The sequence below is a fragment of the Callorhinus ursinus genome, unplaced genomic scaffold, assembly GCF_003265705.2.
Source record: "Callorhinus ursinus isolate GAN/ISIS: 27379988/994484 unplaced genomic scaffold, GSC_fseal_2.0 scaffold2, whole genome shotgun sequence".
NCBI lineage: Eukaryota > Metazoa > Chordata > Mammalia > Carnivora > Otariidae > Callorhinus > Callorhinus ursinus.
In genome coordinates this window covers 87,005,017-87,027,430 of record NW_027397064.1, presented here as the reverse complement: position 1 = coordinate 87,027,430, position 22,414 = coordinate 87,005,017, and the positions used below count along the sequence as shown (strand labels likewise).

The 22,414-nt window shown below is 36.3% G+C and overlaps 1 long non-coding RNA gene and 1 pseudogene across 7 annotated transcripts in view; both read left to right on the top strand.

The window, feature by feature from the left end:
• The first annotated feature begins 237 nt into the window (after positions 1-237).
• Positions 238-489, top strand: LOC112811046 (ATP synthase F(0) complex subunit g, mitochondrial pseudogene; annotated as a pseudogene).
• A 12,085-nt stretch (positions 490-12,574) lies between these two features.
• The window catches only part of LOC112811057 (uncharacterized), a 107,367-nt gene continuing 97,527 nt past the window's right edge, over positions 12,575-22,414 (top strand). For 3 of the 7 annotated variants that reach the window (XR_003204959.2, XR_012381999.1, XR_012381998.1), the window contains exons 1-3: positions 12,579-12,850; positions 13,792-13,901; positions 17,299-17,538. This is a non-coding gene — a long non-coding RNA (uncharacterized lncRNA). Of the gene's footprint in view, positions 12,851-13,791; positions 13,902-17,298; positions 17,539-22,414 lie in introns of all 7 variants that reach the window. The other 4 variants (XR_012382002.1, XR_012382001.1, XR_012381996.1 and 1 more) reach the window with 3 other exon arrangements.

Genomic DNA, 22,414 nt, shown 5'->3' with positions numbered 1-22,414 from the left:
AAGTGTTCTTCAGTTGGTCCCCCTAGCTTTTTTAAAAACATTTTATCAACGATCTTTGTAAAACAATGGTTGGCATATAGCAACAAATACATAGCACACCTATGAATAAATAAATAAATGGAAAACTAGATGTTTCATTCATATATAGAAAGTGATGTATCAATATTAATTGAAAATTAATTCTTGGGGGTGACATTCAGCAGCTGTCCGGGGCGATGGACCTTCCAGCTTGGAACAATGACCCAGTTCGTCTGTAACCTCGCAGAGAAGGCCCCGGCGCTGGTGAATGCTGCTGTGACTTACTCAAAGCCTCAACTGGCCACATTTTGGCACTATGCCATGTTTGAGCTGGTTCCTCCAACCCCTGCTGAGATCCCTACAACTATTCAGAGCTTGAAAAAAATAGTCAAGAGTGCTCAAACTGGTAGCTTCAAACAGCTCACAGTTAAGGAAGCTCTGCTGAATGGTTTGGTGGCCACCAAGGTGTAGATGTGGTTTTATGTTGGCGAGATCACAGGCAAGCGTGGCATCATTGGCTATAATGTTTGAAGACCAATCTCTAACATCTGTTTATATGTGGCTTATTATTTGAGTGTTCTTGGACCATGTGTGATCAGACTGGTATTTGAATAAAAGAAGATAATGTATCAAAAAAAAAAAAGAAAGTTAATTCTTTAGTCTGGATTTTGATACCAGACTGGTACTGTATCATTCCAATTTAACAAAAACCAAACTGGAGAATTTGATTATTTTTCTCTTTCTGACTTGAATTTTTTTTTCAAGATTTTATTTATTTATTTGACAGAGAGAGACACAGCAAGAGAGAGAACACAAGCAGGGGGGAGTGGGAGAGGGAGAAGCAGACTTCCTGCTCATCAGGGAGCCTGATGCTGCGGGGCTTGATCCCAGGGCACTGGGATCATGACCTGAGCGGAAGGCAGATGCTTAACGACTGAGCCATCCAGGCGCCCCTCTGAATTGAATTTAGATACATTTCAGAATAAGACCAATTTAGGAGTTTAATGAGAAAAAAAATATATCATTGGAAAGTATTTAATGGTAAGAGAAATGCAAGTGTGGGAATGCAAAGGACATTTTTTAAAATAGTAAGTGATGGTCAAATCATTACATTCATATCATCTTATTTTTCCACACAGTCAGGGGAGGGAATGCAAATATCAATGAAGAAACAGACCAAAAATACACTGAAAGACTGAGGATTCAGTACTCTGTTGGTATCAGGAAAGAAGTGAAATTAGATTATTCTGCCTGTAGGGCAACAATGTGTTGGAAATGGAGTTATGCTAAACATAACCTTTCCTCAACCTTTATTCAAGGTAGTAGCTGAAAATTCTCTTTTCACACATAATTTCATCATGCAATTACCTCAGAGAAAAAAAGATAGCAAATATAACCTTGACTGGCAATGCAATCTTTTGAAGTAGACTTATCTCTTTCTAAAAATCTGGGTCCACCAGATATAATTTCAGACTAAATACAATGTAAAATTTTCTGACAAGAAAATGGACAATCACTATGCTGTTTAGTAATACACTGATGAATATATTTTGTTCTAATTCAGTAATGTAATAGCTATTTACAGAGTATTTGGTTACATCACTACAATTTCAATTATGAGCCAGGTGGGTAATAAAACAATAGACTTCCTCAATCAACTATTGCTCAGTTTGTACAATTTACTTTAAAATATTAAGTTTAAAGAAAAAAGAACTTGCCATCTTATCAGTTCTTTCAGCCTGCTGTATTTTACCACAGTACAGAAGACTAATGATTAGTAATCCTTAAGTGCCTTTTTTTTTGCAAATTAGTTTCAGAAAAGCAATTTAAAAGTTCCTTCATTTTTCTCAGTAGGCCACAAGATAATATTCTTTTAATTGCAAGGATTGGAATACCTGATACTTTCCATTTTTAGTACAGTGTATTGACTTTTTCAGTCACTATTCCATTTTGTACTTTTCTAGTGCTATTTACTTCACTGCTACTCTATTTCAGATAAATTAAGGAACACTTATTCTGATGCATCCAACAAACATTGTTGAGTGTTTTCTTTATGCTGGGATCAGAAGTGCCTGTTAGAGATACAAAGAGGTAAAGGTAACTTTTCTAACCTGGCAACTAGGCACTCACAGTCTTATGCAACAGAAGACAGAATTTTGCACCACAGAAAATAAGACCCCTTTAATCTATGTATGTAAGTCTTCTACAAATGCACATAGATGATACTACTTAATACACATTACAAAACAGACACAATGAAAAATCTCTATCAATTATTTTTTTTAAGAATTTATTTACTTATTTGAGAGAGTGAGAATGGGAGAGAGAACATGAGAGGGGGGAGGGTCAGAGGGAGAAGCAGGCTCCTTGCTGAGCAGGGAGCCCGATGTGGGACTCGATCCCAGGAATCCGGGATCATGACTTAAGCCGAAGGCAGTCGCTTAACCAACTGAGCCACCCAGGCGCCCTCTATCAATTATTAATACAGATAAACTGTACAATCAAGCCAAATCAATTGGCTTGATTGTAATTCACTGTTTTATAACATAAATATGAAGTAACATGAAATATAATAAAATATAAAACATAAAGAGATAAGTCAGACTGCAAAAGATTTCCTGGCAAACTCATTTTTACCTTTTAAAGGATATGAAAGAGAGCCTAGCCATTCACTTAGAATCTGGGAAAATGGGTATATTCCTTTGATCCCAGGCTTGCAAGTACAGTTTCCTAGAAGCAGTGATATGAACTAAGTGGTTGTATGATTGGGAATAATTAGCATGGGGGTGTAGAAATATCTTCTCAACCTCCTGTAAATGTGCCTTTCTGAAGTCAGATTAAGTAATACGGGAAAGTGATGGGAAGGTACTCGAGGTTAGACCCATCTCACAATGAAGCTCTTGATAAAGGAAATCTGGAACTTGAAAGAAATAAATTGGATCAAGGAAGAGTAAATGGAAACGAAATGTAATTGAAATACAGACAAGGGGGAGGTCTTAAAGCCATAGTCTGAGGTTGATGTGGGAATAAAGATAGGGTTCTAATGGAGCTCATAATGTGGTGAAGGGTAGATGATGTAAAAAAGAATTTACAGGCAAGGAAGGTAGGGTCATCATTAACAATGGCAAGGTCATGAAGAACATTGGTTACTTAGCATTTCCAAGGACGGCTACATGCCCAATCACACACAAATAATTAAAATCTAATTATGAAGGTGATAAATAAAGCAACTAGCAGAAGATATAACTTAACATTTTCTAAACCAGTGGTTTTTAACCGCTGAAAACTCTAACATGCAGGTGATACAATGAATAAAACTCTCAGCCCCACTAAACATCCTTAAACCGAGATGATTCAATATGGCAACAGACTCACTAAGGTCTGCAAATTCTGATCTCTAGAAAGTTTTGGGGTGCTCCTTGTAAGGCCATCACCTTTTGGTTGTCTTTTTCATTGAAAGGAACTTCTCACTTGGTGAGAAGTGGATGGAATATAATAAATAGAGCACTAACCAAAATCAAAGGGTTGGGGATGGGGAGGAAAGCAAACATGAGATAACAGGAGACACGATCAGAGATTTGGTTATTCAGTAAAAACTCAGCTATTCAGAACTCTCCAGAAAGCAAAGTGCTTTCTAGTCAGAGAAAACTTGGTTCAAAGCCCACATTCACTACTTACTGTGATATGATCTTGAGTAAGTTATTTACTTCTATAGTCTGTTTTTTTAATATGAAAACAAGATGAATATTACTTAATTATTTCATTATGAGGATAAATGAAACAATGTACAACAAAGTACTCTGCACTAATGCCAGGTATATGATAAACATTTAATAAATGCATCTCTTCTTCTCTGTATATTCGTATTTTCCACATATTTGAGATGTAACACTGTATTTGCCAAAAAAATTTTTTTCATATTTTGGCCATAACTGTTTCAGGTTTTCCTTTCTTCTTATATAACTACCTGTGATTATCTTTTAAGCTTTCCAGTGTCAGTATCTTAAATATCAATATATTTCTCTATAACACACTTGTGTGTGAGTCCCTTCATTAAATGGTCCCAAGCTCCTATGAGTTGGTTTTATTGAGTTAGCTTTAAAAATATTTTGGTTAAAGAATTCTGGCCTATAAATAAAGACTTTGTTTCAAGTGATATACACTTATAATAGTATCTATACTTCTAATTACACTTTTTTCCCCCAAATTAGATCCCTCAAAAGCAAAGCCCTCAAGTGAAGGATGCCTGGAGCATCCTGAACAGAGTGCTCCAGACAATGAATTTTCAAAAAATTATTAATATAGAACCTACCCACTTTTTAATGAATCCAATTATATCCATAATATTGTGATCTGAGTTTATCTATAAAGCTTAAGTAAAAGCACCAATTTTCACTCTTAAACATAACCATTTATAATCAACATCATGATAAAACTAAGATTCAAGTCATATGCATAGTAATTTCTACTTAAGCTCAAAGATTCATGTTGTAAAGCAGAGTGTCATAGCTTGGCTGATAGGAATAGTCACTATGAACCAAAAATACTCCTTTTACAAGTACATATGTTAGGTGTTGAGTGAGGAACATAATGAAAGAGTTGTGATATAATTGCTATAATTGCTTGGAATCATTGCTAGAAAGAACATATTCAGTATTCTCACAAAAAAATAATAAATGTGATGCTGAAACTTTTTGGTAAAGCTTATTTAACTTTTAATAGTCAGGAAGAAAGAGAGACTCTTTAAATTTTGAGTTCAAAATAAGAAGATACCATTACTGCTTAGGTAGCTGCTTAAAATGACATTTATCTGACATTTTCACCTATATAGAAAGGCATCTTATTAAATTAATTTTTTTCGAGCAGTGAAGTTAAAATGGTAATCATATCAGCAAAATTCTTCAAGATTACTTTTTCCTTTAAAAAATGTCATTCAAGGGTTATTACATATTAGATGTGAACTGTATTCTGACTTCTGGTAACGCATGTACTCAAAGGCCATACCTTACAATTCTTGCATCATTGAAAACACAGTATAACCTACATATTTTTTTCTAAGCCCTTAATTTTGATAAAGGAATTCTGTGAATAAATAGTAATATTCAAGTATCTTTGGACCATTAGTTGAGTCATTACACTGGCTGGCCTAATTGCGGACAGCATAAATTGCATGACAAAAAACATAATATAAAGCCTAATGAAATCTTTCCAATTACTTTTATAAAACTAATATAACCATAACAGTGAAACATGACCTAGATGTTACAGAAGAAAAGTATAACTAATTCTTACATGTCAATAAAGAAGTTTTTTTAAAAAGCCAAATTAAGCAATATATTAAAATAATAATGAAACAGACATTAGCAAAAAATTCTGAGTGAATATTAAAATTAGGCTACAAATTAGTATAATTTTACAAATAAAATGATTAAAGGACGAAAATAATGGGATACCTTTAGAGATGTGGAGACTATAAGGTCACAGACTTGGTATTGCTAAGGGCCAAAATTGCAAGCAGTTTGCTAAGACTTATTTCAGTGTGTTTTGAAATGTTTAAACATAATTAAGAAAAGCATGGATACTTGTGAATATTTAGAGATTCACATAAATTAACTGAACGGAACTGCTCACAATCAAAGGTTTTTTTTTTTTTTTTTTTTTACAATCAAAGGTTTTTAAGACATCTAATTAAAGTTTGGTTAGAGGCCAGTTAGTTCCATGCTATAAAGTCCCTAGAAAGCATACAAAGAAAGGCAAATCCTGCAGGACACAACAGTGAGCTGTAAGGCTTGCATAACCTTTCACTACAATGGGCTTTTTCTTTTGCAATGCTTAAAAACGAGGATTGCAAAACAGATGGATTCTAACTCATTTTTTGAAAACAACACAACACACACACACACACACAAATACAGCTCTCAGAAGAAATACTACAGGTCAATCATTAACCAGCTGAAAAGAAAAAGAAAGGAAAAAAAACATATTACAGGCCCACCTGTCATTCAGTTGTGGATGTCTGTGTTTGTTTGTTGTTTTGTTTTTCTACTTTAAAAAGCAGGAGATTAAAAGTAGATATTTGTCCAAATAAATTACAATGTTTTATTCACTAATAACCTGTCAGACCTAAGACAGGAATTTAGACAAATTTGTCTAAAGATGAGCATTAATGTTCATTTCATAGTAGCTCATCCTGCTATCATGAAACTGTACCCTCTTTATAATAAATAAATAAATGAAGCCAATTAAACTCAATGAGAGTCTCAGGATATCTGCACCAGCAGTCAATTATTGCTTGAGAAAATAGCATTAATAAGTCTCTGATTTTTTTTTTTAAAGTAGAACTTCATCATGGCTTGCTTCCTAAAACAGCATCTTTAAGCACATTTTTACAGAAAAAAAAAATTATCCTCCCACTCAAGAAAGCTGAACTAGAATGCTTTGCTACTTCCAATTTATTATTTCCTATAATATATTAAAAGGTATCACTGTTAAGAACTAGCTTTGGCCAATGTAAATTTCAAAGCCAAAGAAGCTTCAGATCAATGACTAACCATCCACCTTCTTACCAAGGGAAAAAAACAAAAGATAATAATAATTGGAAAGGAACAGACATGAAACATCTCTTGTTTATGTCATTAGAGAAGACTATGACTATTCACATGCATATAAAATATGGTAGATGTTTTAATTTTATTTACTTCGATAACCTATACAAAATAATTTAAATAGCTTTACGTCTATGCCCCGTAAGAAAGGATCACTATTAGTAAATTTTGGGAAATCAAGTTTACATGTGTTTCAATAAGAGCAATGTAGATCATTGATATTTAAAAGATGGCATATGAGATACACATGTCTTAAAATTTAGTTGTTGAATAATAATAGGCCACAACTTTAAACATTTGTATCTCTAAACAATGAAAGATTAACCCAGTGCAGACAGAGGATACTACCAGGGAAAGGGTGGCAGGAGACTGCTTAATTTCCTTGTAACACATTAGCGATAGACCTCCTGGAATTTAAAAAAATATTTATATGTATATACTACTAACAGGCTGAATCCTTATCTATGGAACATTTTAAGCCTAACATACCTGGCCCATCTAAACTTGCTTGTGTTAAACCAGCCTGGCCTCATGGTGCATGCATGGCTCCCTAGAAAATGTGCCCCGTATGTCTTGTACTTATCAGAGAATAAAATGGAGGTGTTTGGGGGCATCTGGGTAGCTCAGTGGGCTAAGTGTCTGACTCTTGATTTTGGCTTGGGTCATGATCTCAGGTTCGTGAGATCAAGCCCCAAGTCTGGCTGTGTGCTGGGCATGAAGCCTGCTTGAGATTCCCCCCCTTCTTTCTTCCTCTGCCCCTCCCTCCCTGCTTATGCTCTCTCACACTCTCTCTCTCACAAAATAAAAAAAATAAAAAATGGAGGTATTTCATGACATAAGCCTCCAATTCTGTGTGAAGGGATTGTGCTTCTCACTTAGAAAACTTCTCTCTTAACTGGGTCAAAACAAGTCACAGGAGAAACATGAGCTGAAGGGTAGGTTAGACTGGAGGTCCAAAACACCTCCCTGCTTCTCTTGTCCCTTACAACCCACAACCTTGAAATTATTAGTAAAGGTTGACACTGGCTGAGATCTCTGAGTCTTGTGAGTCCAATTTGACAAACTGATCCTTTCGGTAATATTTGATATTTATAAGTATTGCATGTCATTCAGCCTTTTCCATAATATACAGAATTTTTTTAAAAAATTGATTTAGGAATACCACATCTTAGTAACCCTAAAACTCACTTGGTATACTACTAGAACTTAACACATAGTCATATATAAAAGGTTGTTTGTTATTCACCTTTGAGAACTGAGAAGAGAAAACTGCCTTTTGGAATTATTTGAAGGTTGCTGAGAGTTACCCTTGGAACTTGTGATAGGTATTGGTGGATCATGCTATGAACATTAATTTTATAGTCAATTTGGGCTTCACATATGTATATAGTTTTACTATATTTTCTTATACTATAATTACAAAAAATTATAATAGTAAAATTCTGATATTGAACAAGATTTAAACATGTTATCACAAATATACGAGGGGAGAGTCATGATGAAATGAGTACATGATACTAAAATATTTAGTCAGTTCTAGCAACCATTTAAATATTTATTTTTCAAAATATACATGTATCATTAAGGGTTCAATATAGGAAAAAAAAGATATTCCAATACAGAAAAAAAAAGATATTTTGTGCAGTAAGAGATATAAGAAATTAGGGTTGATGATCATCAGAAGGGCTGAGAAAGTAGAGGTGTGCTGGTAGCATCACAGCATCATAGAACATCCAGTCCTGAGACCAGGAAGTGGCTGCTGTCCCCTTCTCCCCCAGTGCTCAGGAAGATACAAGAAACACCCACTGCTATTTTGGCTGTCTCAAAGCCTGGATGTAACTAGGTAGTGGTATCTATGCTCCACCTCTACAAAAACTCCTGTCTGTTGGAGTATGCAAATCAATTTCCATTGCTGCCAGAGGAAGGTCCTCTGTACTTCCTCTGCTTTCCAAAGTTCATGTCAGTGCATCACGCTGGCAGAAACTAAAGCTCATTTACCCCTGTCACAACCAGGGAGTCTGGAAAATATAGATTTTAGGCTTTAGGACTGCGAGATCTACAGAGAGTATAAAAGTAGGTGGCAATAGATGCTGATTGCCTATAGACATTTTTCAACCCAATGTATAGACGTTTAGATTGACTTTGATCAATCATTGTGTTACCTAGATGTTTTAATGGTGATATTAATTTACTTAGAGCTCAAACCCTGTACTATCTTCAAATCATCTACCAGTTACCCATGGTGTGAGCTCAGATAATTAATCTTCTTTTTTCCAAAAGATCTCCATGAGAAGCTAGTATTACACTTTTCCTTTTTACATATGAGGGAACTGAACCCCTACCTCAGAAAATAACTACACAATTGTTATGTTTTCATGTTTATAGATAACACCTATCACACATACTGATACATAATAATAACTCAATAAATCTAAGTCATTCCTTATATACTAACATGGCCTATTTTATGTATCTGTATACATCCAGGTAATAAGATTATAGCAGAAATATTCAAACTATATCTTTCCATTATTATCTGTTTAAATTGTCCATTAAAAATGTACTTTTGTTTTTCCTTATATATTTTTCATTTATAAAATGAAAAAGTATATTAATTGTATAAGTGGACTATAGCTAATCATTTGGGCTGAGGATTTTAAAGTGGGTAAAAGGCGATTCATTAATAAGCTAAAATCCATATTCAGAAATTAATCCACTTGCAAATGAACTATAGCTCCCTCAAAATGACTGATATCACCAGATTTAAAGATCTTAATTGTATAATCTGAAAATCATTAATGTTGATAACAAAATAAGTTAACTGACTTCACAATTATTTCTAAAACATTTTAGTTCTTTTTAATAAATGGCACTAGATTTTAGAGTTAATTTTATAGTTTTAAACACTATATAGTAACACTATATAACACATTATTAACACATTCTTGTTGGTGTCCCAAAATGAGTTTATTTGATTTTGAAGACACGGTTTATTGATTTTTTAAATTGCAATTTAAAAAATTTGCTATTTCTTCTCTGTGCTCCCAAAGAACTCAGTGTTTTTCTGTCATCATTTATCACCCTAAGTTTGAACAGTCCTGTCACCATATAAGAGAGATGTACCAACATCTAGCACCTACCAGAACCTGGCAAATAGTTGGCTTCATTAAGTACTCAATCAACAAAGCTAGCGATCCTAAAAAGGCACACACACACACTCATACACACTATTAAGACCTTGTTTACTAGGAGAAAGCATAAAAGTGTGATATCACCTCAAGTCTATCTTTCAAATTTCAGATAAATGCCCTGGTTGGCTGAATTTAAGTCACACATGGAACCCAAGCTGCAAGAGAATCTGAGATAATGCAGTATATGTTATAGTGTATATAAATGATATTATTATTCTAACCTGTCCTCTAAATGAGGACACACTTGAAGGAATCATAATGTCTCCAAGCAATAATCTTCTGTTTGTTACATGTGCTATCCACCTTCACCTGAGCATTTAATCTGTACCACTTCACAACCCAGTAATATCATCCTTATTTTACATAGAAAAACTGGGGCTCACATAGGGATCTCACATTATCTAAGATCATGTAGCTAACAAATCATAGTCACTGTAGTTCTAACACTCTTCTGAACATGTCATACCTGAACTCTATATTAAATTTGTTTTTAAATAAGGCCTGAATTAACTGCTATTATCGGGGCAGACTAGTAGGGTCATACATAAAAATTTGATTCTTATAATTGTCAGAGCCGTAAATTAATTATCTAAAAAAATACATTCCTACTTTAGGGAAAGAGAGGTAGGGAGAATAATAAATACATTAGGTACGTGTATTGTGTACCTAATTCTCAAAATTGGATACAAAAGAAAAATCTAATCTAACAATTTAAAAGTAGATGATCTACTTAGTTTTTTTGCTTTAAGTTGTCCAGTGATTTTATACTGTATAAACAGATGATGAAACAAAGTGTGGGAGATGTTTAGTAACTTTCCTGAGATCACAAAGTAATTTGGCAACTTCATCTCTAATCACAAAGCCTGGGCTTGTTCCATTATACCAGACACATTCATGACACAGCTTCAGAAACTGTAAAAATAGTTTAATCAAGGTTTTTAATATAAATTTTAAGGTGAATGTTTTGTTTTCACTATACATTATTAATTTTCATTTTATATGTATACATATATATGCTTGCTCATATAATTTTATTACGTAATAATTATAATTGAAATACGGAAGAAATGTTTACCATCTGTATTGGGTTGAATGGTGTCCCTATACCCACCCCAAAAATGTATGTCAACCTGGAATCACAGAATGTCACCTTATTGGAAATTGGATCTTATGTGGAAAGATGTAATCAAGTTAAAAAGAGGTCATATTAAATTAGGGTGGGCCCTAATCCAATGACTGGTATCCTTATAAGAAGAGGAAAATTTGTGGGGCGCCTGGGTGGCTCAGTCATTAAGGGCCTGCCTTCCGCTCAGGTCATGCTCCCAGCGTCCTGGGATCGAGCCCCGCATCGGGCTCCCTGCTCAGCGTCGAGTCTGCTTCTCCCTCTCCCACTCCTCCTGCTTGTGTTCCCTCTCTCGCTGTGTTGCTCTCTGTCAAATAAATAAAATAAAATAAAATAAAGAAGAGGAAAATTTAAAACAGAGACATGCACACAAGGAGAACATCATGTAACAGCAGAGGCACTGATTGAAGTGATGAATCTACAAGACAAGAGAAAACAAAGCTTGCTAGTAACTACCAGAAGATAGAAAGGGGCCAGGCAGGATCCTTCCCTGGAGCCTTCAAAGGAGCATGGTCCTGCCAGGACCTTGATTTCAGACTTACAGCCTCGGAACTGTGAGACAATACATTTCTGTTGTTTTAAGCACCCAGTTTGCAGCACTTTGTGTTTTGTTTTGTTTGGCTTTGTCCTCATTTTAATCAAATTATCCTATTAAAATGGGAAAAGTGCACAAGAATGACTCCCCCATCATATAGCACATATAATTAGCATGTAAGTACAACTGAGTTACATCCATGGGAGGTGGTGTGACCTTAAACATTTTTGCGTGCTTGTTGACTGATGTTAAATCTCAATTCCTGTACCAAGAGAGCCAAAGAAAAAAAGAGTAGTATCTTCCTTAAGAGAAAGAATTTACAAAGATAAAAGATTAAAGGAAAAAAAAAAAAAACCCTCAAAACTATCAACAGTTTACCCACTTACCACACAGCAAATCAAAATTAACCCAACAAGTAAAACAGGCATGAGCACTAACCGCCTAAACACTGTCAGGCACCTAAGCACTAACTAGGCAGAAACACTTGTCCGAAAAGCACTATACCCAAAACTTGCATTCCTTTTCTCTTACAGCCATTCGTTTACTCACACGTACATTTATTGTTACCTGGACTAGGCAGCAGCAAGAAACAACTCATCTCCTTTGGGAAACCAAGAAAATGAAATCTTGAGTTAAGAAGGGATTATGAGGCAGCGACTTCCGGGACAGAAAGGTATTTGTACTGACGGCCTACTACTTCATCCACTCAAATCAGCTCAACAATGTGCTGGAAAATGGGTTCATATCTGAATTAGCAGAAGCAAACCAACACTCCGAACAAGCAGTTGGGACGAGTGGCACAGGAGGGGCGACCTGATGTCCTCCGACATCGCCACCAGACTGCTCTGGCCCACCATCTTCCCATTGCACAGAGACTTGAACACATTGGGGCCACGCGTTCCCGGAGCGGCGGCCTCTCCTGTCAGGCACGGGCCACCCTGTGCTCCTGTCACCACCCTTGAGGGATAAGCAGCCCATCGTGAGAGCACCGTCCCATGGGGCTCAGTCGGACTCTGGGAGACCCGAGTCGGGGTGAGCAGACAGTCCTCCTCTGCACAAAGCTGTCAGGGCTCAGAGCCCTGGGGTAGCCCAAAGGCCAGGAGATGCAACGCTGGGCAGAGGCTGCCACATCCCTCGGGAATCCCACTGAGGGAACCCGAAAGGCACTGGGGTACTCGGGCTTCCCGCACCGCCAAGCCTGCTCTCCTCGTGACGCCTGGTCTGACCAGGTCGTTTTGCGTCGCGCCAGGCCCTCCACCCGAAGGGACGGGGCGCTGGAGGGGTCCCACAAGGAGAAGAAAGGCGGGCAGCGGCATCCCACTGCCAGAAGGCTAGAGCAGCGCTCTCGCTGGCCTGGCTCACCTTCCCCTCAGCTCCGGTAGGTACTTGCACGGCCGCCCCATCTCCACAAGTTTGTCCGAGTGTGGGGCGCCATTTTAGAAAGAACAAGCTGCGTGGCGGAGAAGGCTGTAGTCTAATTTGTGGCACTTCATTCCCGCAACCCTAGAAACGAATAAGATATATATTCTCACAGATTATTTCACAAATTATTTTACATCTGAATACACATACACATTTGAAAAATAACCCGTGAAGATAAAAACATTTCCATATTTGGCCGTAGAAACACCTGCTTTATTATTTGTATTTATTTAGTGCATTGTTTTCTATCAGATATTTTGTAATCAGCTTATAGAATAAAATGCTGCAGGAATATATTCATCTTAAGTATTCAGTTCCTAAGAATTAACATTTATTTAAACATTTATGAAAACAGTAATTTGGTATGTTAATATCTGCATTTAGATTTAATTAGCATATCTTAATTTTTATGTCATTAATTACACATTTCTTCAGTGTGAATGGTATTAATTTTCTATATTTAATTTCTTGAAAATATAGTTGTGATTGAAATGTAGATTTTAAAATAAAATCTAGAGAAAAAACTGTGAATCTAAAGTAGGAATGTGAGATTAGAGGAATTTTTAGCTTGATTCCTGACTTAACATAAATGTGTCTTTCTGACTTAAAAGTCCCCTAACCGTGTAAATGTATGGCATAAAGCACTGCCTTTTGTGAAATGAAAAATTTAGTAGATAATTAACCATGCCAATTGTTTTAAGATGGATATTCATTTTTAATGCATAATTTGAATGAAAACTACCAAATTACAGAAATAACACATGAAATCTCTGGCTTATGGGCATTTGGGGAAAGCTAAAGGATATCAGTGAACATAAAACTTCCAGAAGAGATCACTTCAAAAGCTTTTTCCTCTCATATTAGAGAATGTTTTCCTGTTCATATTCTGCTTTTTAGAACAAGAAGACATTTCGCTAATACAAATCCTGGGAAATAAGAAGATGAAAGCATCATATCAAAAAGTTGTGAGAAAGTGACCATATGACTTTAACCCTATGTGGATTAAGGTGAGAACGGAGTAGGATAGTTTGTAGTGTGTACTGAATATAGCAAGAAATCTATAGAAATGATATGAAACTGTTAAAATCATGAATTATTGCTCTATTTTTTCCTATTGCTTGCTATATTTTTGTTGGTATTGGTTTTTAAATAATTATGATTTAAATAATCTCTTTTTCTCTAAAAGAATCATAAATGAATGGAAAAATTAGAAGTACAGTATAAATAATATTTTTTTAATCCTTTCTGGTCTATCATTCCCAGGTAGTGTGGTGGGTAGTTTTTATAAGCAAGGGCAGTCATCTTATAACCACAATGAAACAATCAAAACCAGAAGGTATACCTGAGGATGTTGCTATCATTTAATTATCAGACTCTACTCAGGTCTTGGCAATTGTCCCAAAAACATCTTTTACAGCAAAAGTATCTGATTCAGAATTACATGTTACATTTAGTTGTAATGTCTCTCTCCTCTCTTCTAGTCTGGAACAGTTCCTTAAATTTCATGAGATTGATATTTTTATAGATTACAGGCTTTTTTTTTTTTAAGAATATTTCTCAAGTTTGGTTTGTCTGACATTGCCTTATGACTAGATTCAGAACTGCATCTTTGGCAGGAATATCACAGAAATGATACTGTATGCTTCTCATTGGATCCTGTCAAATGGCAAAGTATTTCCATTTGCCCCATTATTGATAGTGTTTAATAATTTAAGATGGTGTGTTCCAGTCTTGTGTACTATAAGGTAACTGTTTTTCCCTTTGTGATTATAGGTATTTTGTGGGAAGGTATTTTGAAACTATGTAAATATCCCATTCCTTAAAAAGAATTTCAGATCATTCATTTATTTTTCCAATCTTTGTCATCTCATGGTTCCCTGATTTATTTGTTGGATTATAATCTATACTGTCATTATTTCTTTGATTCTCAAATTATCCAGATTTGGTCAGTGGGAGTTCATCTAACCTAGTTTTTCTATTCTTTTGGGATATTTTATCATTTTTTAAGCATTTTCTTCCCACAGCTATAGATATTCTAGGCTCATATTCCCTTCCCCAGCCTTAATAGCAGCTATTTCTGCAATGTACTTTTTTTTCTTATATAGAAAATGGTACACAGAAACAAATATCTGTGTACTACATGGGTTCACTGCTTTAGGTTAGCAATTGTTTCTCAAGATCACAGTGACTAGAACTCGGGAATATATGCATTGATTTACATATGCATTAGTTTATTATCTATTTATCCATCCGTCCATCTCTCTGTTGAAAAACCATGAGTTCACCTCTAATTTGAATCTAACACTACAGTTTATTCTGATTTTCTTCTTTTCTGTATTTATAACTACTATTGTTGGCGGTGAGAAACATACCTACAATTTTATTTAATAAATTTATATATTTGATTAATAGTCTATATGTAGCCTATGTCTATTTGCATTGCCATCCATTTTCCTGGGTAGGTGCCTGTTAAAGCTCTGACACCCTGTTCTAAGTTTTAAACTATATGACACCATTCTCATTCTGCTTGGGTTCTGAAGTCCCACACCAATGTGTCCCTCCATGAGAGCATAAAGTTTCAATAGGAGTATAAATTGTTTATGGAAGCAGTCTGATAATATGTATAAAAAATCTAAACCATACCTGTCCTTGGAAACTTTCTCCCTGCTAGGAAGTTAACCTAAATGAGTACTCACACATGTACACGAAGTTGTATTTACAAGGCTCTTAGTCTAGCTAAAAATGACTAACTGCATAAAGATACTCCAAGAGAGAAAGGGGAAAATCAAAACATATAAATTGAAAATAAGTACCCATGAATTAAGATAGAAAGAGAAAGGCATTTGAGAGGTAAGTTTAAAGAAATAGAATAACTGTATAAAAACAGCAACTGTCAATAAACCAAAACTGTAGGGGAAAAAGAGAGAGAGAGGGAAAGAGAGGAGAAGAAGAAGGAAGAGGAGGGGGGAGAAGAAGATGACCATGACAGAGAGGGAGGGAGGGAGGGAGGGAGCGAAGAAGATGGTAGATAGATAGATAGATGATAGATAGATAATAGAAAAGGAGCACATCAGACCAAAAGCATACTATTTTAGATAAAATATTCTCACACTCATACAGCTATGTTTTGATAGACACATAAAGCACCTACATGCACTTTTATCCAGATTGCATCTCTTAAGTAGCTTGCCTTTAGTTCTCTGCCTTTGCCCATTTTATGCCATCTTTCTGCCTGGACCATACTACAACACACGTGCTCATCCTGTCCCCGCCCCCAAATCCCAGAAGCCCCAGAGTCCTTTACCAATGTAACAGATTTTTTTGCCATAGCACGTGTCCTTGACTTGCTCCACCTGAAAATACTGAGTGCTTTAAAATTTTCCCCTTTTCTGATGTAAAAAAAATATGCGTGTAAGTCATTTCTTAGAAGAGATTTACCTACCTAATTTGGGAATTAAGCTGACAGTGAGTGACACAATAGGTTACCTTTCTTAGACCATATTTGCATATTAGCAGATGCCTTCTATCCTTAACACCTTCCCCAGGGCGAAGAGCAAAAGCAGCAGTAGAGGAGGGTAACCCTACCTTCTGCTCACTTCTCTAGGACTCTGTTTTGCTTTACTGCATTGTATTTGGTAAGTTCTTAATCAAAATATGTAAATGAATAAATAAAACTTCTGATGTTCATCCAGCAAAATGTAATGCACACTATATCCCACATTTGTGTGTTCTTTAACATTTATTTACTTTTTTACTTTTAAATACCACTTCATTCTTAGGAAATAGCAGTATGGTAACTTGAGGGAGTATATACTAGAAGCTCAGAATTACCTGGGTGTCTCATTCCACACAAACTCTTCCTTTTCCAACTTTAAAATGTGGCAAGCTCCACAGAAAGAATTGGCCAGTTCAAAACATAAAATCTTCATTCTAAATCTGAAATCCTCTCCTTCACTCTCCTTTCAGATTTCTTTAGCATATAGGAACACCTGTTTTCCACCCAGGAGAACTTAATATGATAACTAAGTATAGTTCTGGCAGTTTGGAGAAATATAACTTTCCCTGATGTCTCTATAATGGAACAGTTTTTTATTTAAATCTCTCATTCTTCCCACTGGGAAAAATTTACTACAAATAATTCAAGAAAATTTCATTTATTTAAAGGTCTTTCTTCTTTCTGTTCAAGGATCTTACTACATTTATAGGGGCTTATAGAGGATTGCAGCATTGGATTGGTGGGTTGTTTAGGGAGGAAGTCCCTAGCTTCGTTCATGGTCATCATTAATGTAAGATGTACACCCTGAAACAGCCTCACTTTCAACTGCCTTATCATTATTGTTGATGCAGGTAACTACAGCACATTGCATGCTCTAACAGGTCATCACCATGTTTCACTCTTTTTAGCTACTTCCTCACCACTCTTGGACCACAGGAGACATACAATTACACTGGACCTTCAAGGCTATGCCAAACCCACCTGCCAGCATCGCCATCCTTTCCATACAGTGGCTGCCAGGAACTCCACAGAGAAGTTGAGCAACTCGCCCCTCTAACTCTGAGGTATCCTAAGTCGATCTGGATTTTCTATTTCCCACCAATTCCCAGCAGGATATTAGTGCAGAAGAGACCACAGTATATTCTCAGGTTTGTCTAACAGTATTTAATCAGCTGTGTTCTGTTATTACTCTCTCTCTTCCTTCAGGCTATGTAATTTTTAGCTAGCCTAGGGTCAAGGGTGAGGATGCCTTGTGTCGGATAGAGTACATATAGTTTCCAATCAATTGTGTAACCTTAGGTGTTAAGCTTAAGAAATACAGAAGTCAAATATTTAATTATACTCTTCTGTATTTTTCTTTCCCTGAGACAAAGAACAGTTGCCACTGGTGAAAAGGATAACTGGGTCCATTGAAAAATCAAAAGGAAATTTCCAATTTTTTAAAAATTTTGCTTAGTACATAAAGAATTCCTAAAGCCTCCAATAGCAAACTTGCTTCTTTGTTGCCCTTTATGACTTCCTGTGTTTATACTCATTCTTACAGGTGCTTTTTAAAAGCAACTGGAGAGTGTGATTTGTATCTTTCAGCCTGAAAATGGCAGAAAAAATGGCCAACACTAGGTCTTGCTCTGAGAAGTTCAAAACATCTTGAAAATCATGTTCCTCCCGTCTACCAAACTGTTGCCTCCAAAACCCACAACTACCTCATGGGCTGTGGTAATGATGAAGACATGTAACAAACCTATATCTGCCTGGCGAGGTTCTTAAATATGCTGATTCTTGGACAACAATCCAGGGTTACAGTATCATAATTTTTTAGAAGGGAGGGAAGCTAGTATTTATACTTAATATACAATCCAAATAATTATTTCCTTCAGTTTGGAATATTCTGTCTTAGAAGATAATACTTATCATATGTGAGTTATAAAAACTGTCTATACGAATGTAAAAAATAAAATAAAAACCAGCAGATAGGTATTATTTCCAGACAATTTGGGCTGTATAAAAAAAAAAAAAAATCACTCAAAGGGATAATTATAAAGAATCTCAGAACATATTAGTGACCCCATTCCCATGCAAACACATGAGAAATAAAATAGCATAATAGTGCAAATCAATGTCCTCAGATATTTACAACCTAATCTCCACAGGATCATTGATGATTCCAGAGAATACCCCAGTTTTTTACTGAGAATACAGAACAATGGAAGAGTTGAGTGGGTAACAAAAACTAAACCTAAGTGTCTTAACTATGGATGAACTTGTTAAATAATGTTGTTTATGGAATTTTAAATGCCTATAAGATTAAACCATTCAACAAATATTTAATGAAATTCTTCTAAATTAGGCAGTATGCTATATATGAAAATATTATACTCATACATCTATTTATATGGAAAACTTCCTTATAATAGATTTTTACGTATAAGGGTTAATGACAAATACTAGGCATAGTATGATTTATATCAAAAATTGACATAGAGGGGTGGCTCAGTCAGTTAACTCTCTGCCTTTGGCTCAGGTCATGATCCCAAGGTCCCAATATCAAACTGCGCATTGGGCTCCCTGCTTCTCCCTCTCCTCCCCACTCATGCTTTCTCTCGCTATCACTATCTTTCTCTCTCAAATAAATAAATAAAATCTTAAAAAAAATACACATAGAGAAATGAGCTTTACATGGACACAGAGAACAAAACATTTGCATTGATTATGTGTTAGGATCCTAGGTAATTTTTAATTTTCTTTTTATTTGTTTTCTACATGTGCTTTTTTTAAATTTTTACTGTTATGTTAATCACCATACATCATTAATTTTTTTTTAAAGATTTTATTTATTTATTTGACAGAGACAGAGAGAGAGGGAACACAAGTAGGGGGAGTGGGAGAGGGAGAAGCAGGCTTCCTGCCAAGCAAGAAGCCTGATGCGGGGCTCGATCCCAGGACACTGGAACCATGACCTGAGCCAAAGGCAGAAGCTTAATGACTGAGCCACCCAGGCGCCCCACATCATTAGTTCTTGATGTAGTGTTCCATGATTTGTTGTTTGTGCATAATACTCAGTGCTCCATGCATAACGTGCCCTCCTTAATATCCATCACCAGGCTAACCGATCCTCCAATCCCCCTCCCCTCTAGATCCCTCAGTTTGTTTTTCAGAGTCCATCGTCTCTCATGGTTTGTCTTCCCCTCCAATTTCCGCCCGTTCATTCTTCCCCTCCTGCTATCTACTCCTTTTATTTTTCTTAACATATATTTCATTATTTGTTTCAGAGGTACAGATCTATGATTCAACAGTCTTGCACGATTCACAGTGCCCACCATAGCACATACCCTACCCAATGTCTATCACCCAGCCACCCCATCCCTCCCACCCCCTACCACTCCAGCAACCCTCAGTTTGTTTCCTGAGATTAAGAATTCCTCATATCAGTGAGGTCATATGATACATGTCTTTCTCTGATTGACTTATTTCACTCAGCATAACACCATCCAGTTCCATCCACGTCATTGCAAATGGCAAGATCTCATTGTTTTATGGCTGCATAATATTCCATTGTATATATATACCACCTCTCCTTTATCCATTCATGTGTCGATGGACATCTTGACTGTTTCCACAGTTTGGCTATAGTGGACATTGCTGCCATAAACACTGGGGTGCATATACCCCTTCGGATCCCTACATTTGTATCTTTGTGGTAAATACCCAGTAGTACAATTGCTGGGGCGTAGGGCAGCTCTATTTTCAACTTTTTGAGGAAACTCCATACTGTTTTCCAGAATGGTTGCACAGCTTGCATTCCCACCAACAGTGTAGAAGGGTTCCCCTTTCTCCGCATGCCCGCCAATATCTGTCGTTTCCTGACTTGTTCATTTTAGCCATTCTGACTGGTGTGAGGTGGTATCTTATTGAGGTTTTGATTTGGATTTCCCTGATGCCAAGTGATGGTGAGCACTTTTTCATGTGTCTGTTGGCCATTTGGATGTCTTCTTTGGAAAAATGCCTGTTCGTGTCTTTTGCCCATTTCTTGATTGCATTATTTGTTCTTTGGGTGTTGAGTTGGATAAGTTCTTTATAGATTTTGGATCCTAGCCCTTTATCTGATATGTCATTTGCAGATATCTTCTCGCATCTGTCAGTTGTCTTTTGGTTTTGTGGACTGTTTCTTTTGCTGTTCAAAAGCTTTTTATCTTTATGAAGTCCCAATAGTTCATTTTTGTCCTTTTGCTTCCCATGCCTTTGGCGATGTTTCTAGGAAGATGTTGCCACGGCTGAGGTCAAAGAGGTTGCTACCTATATTCTTCTTTAGATGTTGATGGACTCCTGTCTCACATTTAGGTCTTTCAACCATTTGGAGTCTATTTTTGTGTCTGGTATAAGGAAATGGTCCAGTTTCATTCTTCTGCATGTGGCTGTCCAGTTTTCCCAACACCATTTGTTGAAGAGACTGTCTTTCTTTCCATTCGACATTCATTCCTGCTTTGCCAAAGATCAGTTGACCATACAGTTGGGGGTCCATTTCTGGGCTCTCTAGTCTGTTCCATTGATCTCTGTGTCTGTTTTTGTGCCAGTACCATACTGTCTTGATGATGACAGCTTTGTAATAGAGCTGGAAGTCCGGAATTGTGATGCCACCAGCTTTGCTTTTCTTTTTCAACATTCCCTTGGCTATTCGGCGTCTTTTCTGGTTCCATACAAATTTTAGGATTATCTGTTCCATTTCTTTGAAAAAAGTGGATGGTATTTTGATGGGGATTACATTGAATGTGTAGATTGCTCTAGGAAGCATTGACATCTTTACAATATTTGTTCTTCCAACCCATGACCATGGAACGTTTTTCCATTTCTTTGTGTCTTCTTCAATTTCTTTCATGAGTATTTTATAGTTTTCTGAGTACAGATCCTTTGCCTCTTTGGTTAGATTTATTCCTAGATATCTTATGGTTTTGGGTGCAATTGTAAATGGGATTGACTCCTTAATTTCTCTTTTCTTTGTCTTGTTGTTGGTGTATAGGAATGCCACTGATTTCTGTGCATTGATTTTATATCCTGCCACTTGACTGAATTCCTGTATGAGTTCTAGCAGTTTTGGGGAGTCTTTTGGGTTTTCCATGTAAAGTATCATATCATCGGCAAAGAGTGAGAGTTTGACTTCCTCTTTGCCGATTTAGATGCCTTTGATTTCTTTTTGTTGTCTGATTGCTGTGGCTAGGACTTCTAATACTATGATGAATAGCAGTGGTGATAGTGGACATCCCTGCCACTTTCCTGACCTTAGGGGGAAAGCTCTCAGGTTTTCCCCATTGAGAATGATATTTGCTGTAGGTTTTTCATAGATGGCTTTTATGATACTGAGGTATGTACCCTCTATCTCTATACTCTGAAGAGTTTTGATCTAGAAAGGATGCTGTACTTTGTCAAATGCTTTTTCTGCATCTGTTGAGAGGATCATATGATTCTTGTTCTTTCTTTTGTTAATGTATTGTATCACATTGATTGATTTGCGGATGTTGAACCAACCTTGCAGCCCACTTGATCATGGTGAATAATCCTTTGAATGTACTGTTGGATCCTATTGGCTAGTATTTTGGTGAGAGTTTTTGCATCCATGTTCATCAAGGATATTGGTCTGTAATTCTCCTTTTTGATGGGATCTTTGGTTTTGGGATCAAGGTAATGGTGGCTTCATAAAACGAGTTTGGAAGTTTTCCTTCCATTTCTGTTTTGGAACAGTTTCAGAAGAACAGGTATTAATTCTTCTTTAAATGTTTGGTAGAATTCCCCTGGAAAGCCCTCTGGCCCTGGGCTTTTGTTTTTTGGGAGATTTTTGATGACTACTTCAATTTCCTTGGTGGTTATAGGTCTGTTCAGGTTTTCAATTTCTTCCTGGTTCAGTTTTCGTAGTTGATACATCCCTAGGAATGCATCCATTTCTTCCAGATTATCTAATTTGCTGGAATATAGTTGTTCGTAGTATGTCTTATAATTGTATTTTTTTAAAGATTTTATTTATTTATTTGAGAG